This window comes from Entelurus aequoreus, linkage group LG13 (assembly GCF_033978785.1).
Source record: "Entelurus aequoreus isolate RoL-2023_Sb linkage group LG13, RoL_Eaeq_v1.1, whole genome shotgun sequence".
Taxonomy (NCBI): Eukaryota; Metazoa; Chordata; class Actinopteri; order Syngnathiformes; family Syngnathidae; genus Entelurus; species Entelurus aequoreus.
The window spans coordinates 18,403,860-18,411,359 of record NC_084743.1 but is presented as its reverse complement, the minus strand read 5'-3'; the positions used below and the strand labels follow the sequence as shown (position 1 = coordinate 18,411,359).

At 34.3% G+C, this 7,500-nt stretch overlaps 2 protein-coding genes and 1 long non-coding RNA gene across 4 annotated transcripts in view; 2 read left to right on the top strand and 1 right to left on the bottom strand.

The window, feature by feature from the left end:
- LOC133663222 (frizzled-7-like) overlaps window positions 1–7,500 on the top strand; it is a 791,936-nt gene that overhangs the window by 217,463 nt on the left and 566,973 nt on the right. The window lies entirely within an intron of this gene.
- LOC133663220 (neuropilin-2-like) overlaps window positions 1–7,500 on the top strand; it is a 342,926-nt gene that overhangs the window by 287,389 nt on the left and 48,037 nt on the right. The window lies entirely within an intron of this gene.
- LOC133663224 (uncharacterized) overlaps window positions 1–7,500 on the bottom strand; it is a 50,397-nt gene that overhangs the window by 3,898 nt on the left and 38,999 nt on the right. Inside the window, exon 7 of the long non-coding RNA XR_009828264.1 lies at window positions 5,564–5,720. This is a non-coding gene — a long non-coding RNA (uncharacterized LOC133663224). The remainder of the gene's footprint in view (window positions 1–5,563; window positions 5,721–7,500) is intronic.

Below are 7,500 nucleotides of genomic sequence, written 5' to 3'. Positions count from 1 at the left end.
CAGGTGGGTAAAGTGTCTTGCCCAAGGACACAACGGCAGTGACTAGGATGGCAGAAGCGGGGATCGAACCTGGAACCCTCAAGTTGCTGGCACGGCCACTTTACCAACCGAGCTATACTGTATTTCAAATAACAACATTTCTGATAGCATAAAGAATACAAGATACAGTTTGTTTTTTTTTTCATATTGAGGTAGTGACGGGAATAACTGTACACAGTAGGGAAGGGGTTGATCATTTTGCCATGCAGTCTGCTGAAAATGATGGAAAGTGCCACTCTACATGGCAACAGATGCTGTGATCAAAGTTGAAATTGCCACAAAAACATTTTAAGATATTCAACACTTTACTGGCTAAAGGTATAGATGTGTCTTCTTCTAATGGATTTATTACAATCTTTGCAAGCTGGGTAACGTTTGCTGTGGTCTGGAACAACATGGCACACAAACAACTATCAGAAATGCAGCCAATATTACATACAGATCAATTAAATACACAAAGGACATGAGTAAAGGAAATTAAATGAGCTCAAATATAGCTACAAACGAGGCGTAATGATGCAATATGTACATACAGGTAACCGAAATAGCATGTTAGCATCGATTAGCTTGCAGTCATGCACTGACCAAATATGCCTGATTAGCACTCCACACAAGTCAATAACATCAACAAAACGCACCTTTGTGCATTCACGCACAGCATAAAACGTTTGGTGGACAAAATGAGACAAAGAAGGAGTGGAAGAGTTTACATGTAAACAAACTGTTGTGTCACAGTCCACACTATGGTGAGTTCAAGAACCGCCGAAATTAGTAGGACAAAACGATGTTCACCAAATAGTCTCATCAGTGAAGCATACACACAGTGGGCTTTCTAACAATTGGGAAGGTTTGTGTCATGTTTGTCCTCAAACAAAAACCATACTAAAACAAAAACATCATTTTCCCTCATCTTTGTCCATTTTCAGTTATTTTTAAAAATGCTCCTGGGAGCCACTAACATCAACAAAGCTCACCTTTGTGCATTCACTGCACAGCATAAAACGTTTGGTGGACAAAATGAGACAAAGAAGGAGTGGCCTAAAACACGTTGTGCTGTGGCAGCGCCGGAGAAAGTTGTACATGTAAACAAACTCGGGTGAGTTCAAGAACTCCTGTAATTAGTAGAATAAAACGGCGCTCGCCAATTGATTGAGTTAAACGGCGGGATTTCTAATTATTAGGAAGGTTTGTGTCGTGTTTGTCCTCTTACAGATTTTTGGCCCACCTTTTTCCATTTTCATACATTTTTGAAAACTCCAGGGAGCCACTAGGGCGGCGCTAAAGAGCCTTGTCCAGCTACTATTCATGTTTCAATAACTTTTACTGCAAATGAATATCCACTCCAAATAAACGTTAATGACCTCCTTAACTACTAATAATCGGTATCTGTATCAGCCTTGGAGAAAAACACATCTGTCCATCTCTACTGTCTGTCACTGCCAGTTATCAAATACATGCATTTTTTTTTTTTTTTTTTAAATTTCCCAGGAAATGTCCAAATATTAATAGTGTAACATGCACTTCCTTTATTGTCATATTCCACTTCCTGTCTATCACCTTCTCACTCCCATTCCTGTCACATCTCTTCATCTTTATTAGGACCTGTTTTTTTCCCCCAGCAGCCACACACTTGCTGCATAACCCGGCCTTCCAGCCAAACACACACGTGCACAATAGTAACTGTACACACACACACACACACACACACACACACACAACACACACACACACACACACACACACGGCCCACAGCGGTCAGATAAATCAGATGATGGCCCTGACAGAAGTGCTGCCTTGGCGCTCCAGCTCTCCCCGAGGCTTTTTGCAGACACAAACACACATATTTACCCACTCAAGGTGGGCCGGTCCACAGATTGAACTCAAGAGCCGCCTCCCACACACACACACACACACACACACACACACACACACATACGCACACACACACGTGACCTTCCCTTAAACCACAGTTCACTCTGCGTCTTTTAATGCCAAACGCTTTAAGGTTGGCTGCACTTCATGAACTAGAGATGTGAGGTCGGCGAACGAGTCGAGCCTTCTGAACGGCTCTTTTAAGTGAACCGATTTGCAGCTGCGAGCCATTTAAAAAACAAAAAAAATGCCCAGGCATGATGTAAAGTACACACCAGGGAGTGTAGTACAATTTTGCATTCACATGTTCATCTTGTCAGGCATTATTTGTAAGTATTATTTTTATCATTTTTGTTTAGTTTTTAGAAATAGTGATAGCATTGTCAGTGCGTATGGCAAAGGGTGTGGGATATGGCACCGCCTTATGGAATGTTTACAATGAAAACATGAGCCAAATTAAAATTGTTAACGTTTCAGAATAATTCCCACCAATCGTGTAAATATAGGTTCAAATTATTATGATCCAAATCTCATAACTTCTACCTATTTCCTTGATAAAACCAAGTTACTTAAAAAATAAAAATACATTTATATATATATATATATATATATATATATATATATATATATATATATATATATATATATATATATATATATATATATATATTGTACATATATAATGTGTGTGTGTATATATGTGTATATTTATATACAGTATATATATATGTGTTTCTACATGTATATACGTATTTGTGTGTATTTATGTATATATATAATGTATATCTATAAAATGTGTGTGTGTGTATATATGTTTATATATATGTGTATATTTATATATGTATATATGTGTATATACAAGTATATATTTGTATATATGTATATATATTTATTTATGTATGTATGTATGTATTTATATATATATATATATATATATATATATATATATATATATATATATATATATATATATATATATATATATATATATATATATATATATATATATATATATATACATATATACATATATATATATACCCCTGTAATTAGTAGAATAAAACGGCGCTCGCCAATTGATTGAGTTAAACGGTTGGATTCCTAATTATTCGCAAGGTTTTTGTCATGTTTGTCCTCTTACAGAAACCTTATTAAAACAAAAAATATGTTTTCGTCCCATCTTTTTCCATTTTCATACATTTTTGAAAACTCCAGGGAGCCACTAGGGCTATATTTTCGGAGTATAAATCGCTCCGGAGTATAAGTCGCACCGGCCGAAAATGCATAATAAAGAAGGAAAAAAACATATTAAGTCGCATTTTTGGGGGGGAATTTATTTGATAAAAGCCAACACCAAGAATAGACATTTGAAAGGCAATTTAAAATAAATAAAGAATAGTGAACAACAGGCTGAATAAGTGTACGTTATATGAGGCATAAATAACCAACTGAGAACGTGCCTGGTATGTTAACGTAACATATTATGGTAAGAGTCATTTATAGAACATGCTATACGTTTACCAAACAATCTGTCACTCCTAATCGCTAAATCCCATGAAATCTTATACGTCTAGTCTCTTACGTGAATGAGCTAAATAATATTATTTGATATTTTAGGGTAATGTGTTAATAATTTCACACATAAGTCGCTCCTGAGTATAAGTCGCACCCCCGGCCAAACTATGAAAAAAACTGCGACTTATAGTCCAGGCCAAAAGTTTGGACACACCTTCTCATTCAATGCATTTTCTTTATTTTCATGACTATTTACATTGTAGATTGTCACTGAAGGCATCAAAACTATCACACCTGTGAAGTGAAAACCATTTCAGGTGACTACCTCTTGAAGCTCATTGAGAGAATGCCAAGAGTGTGCAAAACAGTAATCAGAGCAAAGGGTGGCTATTTTGAAGAAACTAGAATATAAAACATGTTTTCAGTTATTTCACCTTTTTTCTGTCAAGTACATAACTCCACATGTGTTCATTCATAGTTTTGATGCTTTCAGTGACAATCTACAATGTAAATAGTCATGAAAATACAGAAAACCCAAAGTGCGTCCAAACACGCAAAATGATTGAATGCAACGTCCGTACACGGAGACAAGGTTCGCACACGAGGCATTTTTGGCTCGATCGAAAAGTTTGCAAATAGGGCGGTTTGTAAATGGAGGTTCCACTGCATGTGAGTTTATGAGCAAGTGTTTGGCTGTAGGAGAAAGGAAGAGAGTGTGTGTGACGTGACAGTCAGTCTTGTCGTACTGTCACATTAGCGTCTGCAAGCTGTCTCCCTGGTACAGATCAAAACTCACACTTGTCACTGAAAGCTCTTTTAGAGCGCTAAAAAAGAGGGGGAAAAACCCTCCATCTGAACTGAACAGAGCTGGGAAAGGATTCTTTGGATCTCAGGTGTCAGCATGAGTGAAATTCTTTTCCCAGTTGAGGTTTTCATAGAAAGAAACGCTCCACACTCGACATGTTTGTAATTGGAAAGAAAAAAAAAAGCAGAGGAGTTTTTTGGGGGTTTTTTAAAGCACCAAAAAGCTACTCTCTGCCACTGAGAATAATATTAGTATTTAATACATAATGCTAATTGCTTTGAATTGCCCGACTATGTGTTCACTTCCTGTGGGCTTTTTTCCTCTCTACACTTTAACAAATACAGCAGTGCCTCCATTTACAAACTTAATAGGTTCTCTGATAGAGCTCTTAACTTAAAACACTTGTATCTCAAATGAACATCTCCCATTGAAATTAGATAAAGTTAGGGATGTCCGATAATGGCTTTTTGCCGATATCCGATATTCCGATATTGTCCAACTCTTTAATTACCGATACCGATATCAGCCGATACCGATATATACAGTCGTGGAATTAACACATTATTATGCCTAATTTGGACAACCAGGTATGGTGAAGATAAGATAAAAAATAATAAAATAAAATAAGATAAATAAATTAAAAACATTTTCTTGAATAAAATAAAAAAGTAAAACAATATAAAAACAGTTACATAGAAACTAGTAATGAATGAAAATGAGTAAAATTAACTGTTAAAGGTTAGTACTATTAGTGGACCAGCAGCACGCACAATCATGTGTGCTTACGGACTGTATCCCTTGCAGACTGTATTGATATATATTGATATATAATGTAGGAACCAGAATATTAATAACAGAAAGAAACAACCCTTTTGTGTGAATGAGTGTGAATGGGGGAGGGAGGTTTTTTGGGTTGGTGTACTAATTGTAAATGTATCTTGTGTTTCTTATGTTGATTTAATAAAAAAAAACAAAAAAAACGATACTGATAATTAAAAAAACGATACCGATAATTTCCGATATTACATTTTAAAGCATTTATCGGCCGATAATATCAGCATGCCGATATTATCGGACATCTCTAGTTAAAGTTGTTAATTTAATTCATTGATTGTTGTTTGGCCCCCAAAGCAGCACAATTTTAACATACAACATACCTTTTGAGAAGAAAAATATATTGTATATACCGTATTTTCCAGGCTATAAAGGCATATAAGCCGCACCCACTAAATTTTAGGAAAACATTTTTTTTTCCATCTATTAGCGGCAGATATATACATTGTGAAATTAGTTATTTACAAAGAAATACGTTGTAAATGTTTATTTACATACCTTGTTTGTTTCCAAACGGTGTCTGTAACACGGCAGTAAAACGAACGATGAAACAAAATAGAAGTCGTCGTCATGGACCCACGAGCTGTCAATCAGCTAAACAGACTCAATAACTCCACGGTGACGTTTTGGTGAATTTACTGAGGAATTTGTGAAACTGAAACAACACAAAAAGAATGACATTGTAAGTTAATAATACTAACACGGGCACTCGTAAACCTGTTAGCATAGGAGCTAATGCTAACGACGCTCGCTTGATTACATTGCGGTAGCACGTCCAAATAAGCATGAAAAAAATTCCTACAGACATTTTTTTTTTTTTTTTTAAACTCTTAATGCTCAAAAAATAATAATGCATCAAAATCAATGGTGTTGTGAATTATTGACCTATTGAGGACAATTATTTTACATCAAATATTCCACTTAGTTTTTTCAGGGAAAATATTGCAAATTCTGTTTGCCATATAAAAGTGTTTTCTATGGGGGAAAAAATAGTTTAAATTTTTTTTTTTAAATTCATAAAAAGTTATTATCGGCAGATTGATTTATTGATTGAGACTTGTATTAGTAGGTTGCACAGTGAAGTACATATTCCGTACAATTGACCACTAAATGGTAACACCCAAATAAGTTTTTCAACTTGTTTAAGTCGGGGTCCAACAGATAGATCGGAAGTTGATAAAGAGATTTATGCGTGGAAAGTAAAAAATGTATAAATAAACTGACTTATTAGTAACACTTTTATGAGTGAGCTCCTTTTGGATCCCAAATAGTTTAGTGTTGTTGTTTTGTTTGTTTGTTTTTTGGGGGGTTTTTTTGGGGGGGGAGGGTTTACTGTCATTGCTAAAAAAAAATAATAATAATGAATCATTGACCTATTTAAGGCCCCAATTACTTCACATCAAATGTTCCACTTTGAAATATTTTGGGGTGAAAATGTTGCATATATTGTGTTTTTGCCACATAAAAAGGGCATCAAACAAACAAAACAAAACAAAAATATTATAAATGTATAATCAATGGATAGATCGGAAGTTCATCTACAGATTCAAGCATTGAAAGTAAAAACTAATTGTGACTTATTTTTAACACTTTTATGCATGGGAACCAAGAATTTTAGTAGGATTTTAAAATTTTTTTACTGGCCTTGCTCAAGAAATAATGCATCAAAATCAATAGTTTTGTGAATTATTGACCTATTGAGGACAATTATTTTACATCAAATATTCCACTTAGTTTTTTCAGGGAAAATATTGCATATGTTGTGTTTGCCATATAAAAACATGTTCTATGGAAAAAAGGTCATAAAGCAAACAAAAAAAATCATAAAGGTATAATCGACAGATAGATCGGAAGTTGATCTCGGGATTTCAACGTGGAAAGTAAAAAAAAAATTAAAAAATGACTAACACTTTTATGAGTGGGGTCCTTTTGGTGCCCAAATAATTTAAGTTTGCTAAAAAAATAATAAAAAAATCGATGTTTTGAATTATTGACCTTTTGAGGACAATTATTTTACATCAAATATTCCACTTAGTTTTTTCAGGGAAAATATTGCAAATTCTGTTTGCCATACAAAAGTGTTTTCTATGGGGGAAAAATAGCTTTAAAAAAAATTTTTTAAATTCATAAAAAGTTATTATCGGCAGATAGATCGGAAGTTGATAAAGAGATTTATGCGTGGAAAGTAAAAAATTTATAAATAAACTGACTTATTAGTAACACTTTTATGAGTGAGCTCCTTTTGGATCCCAAATAGTTTAGTGTTGTTGTTTTGTTTGTTTGTTTTTGGGGAAATAATAATAATGAATCATTGACCTATTTAAGGCCCCAATTACTTCACATCAAATGTTCCACTTTGAAATATTTTGTGGTGAAAATTTTGCATATATTGTGTTTTTGCCACATAAAAATAGTTAGTTTTCTGTGACAAAAAG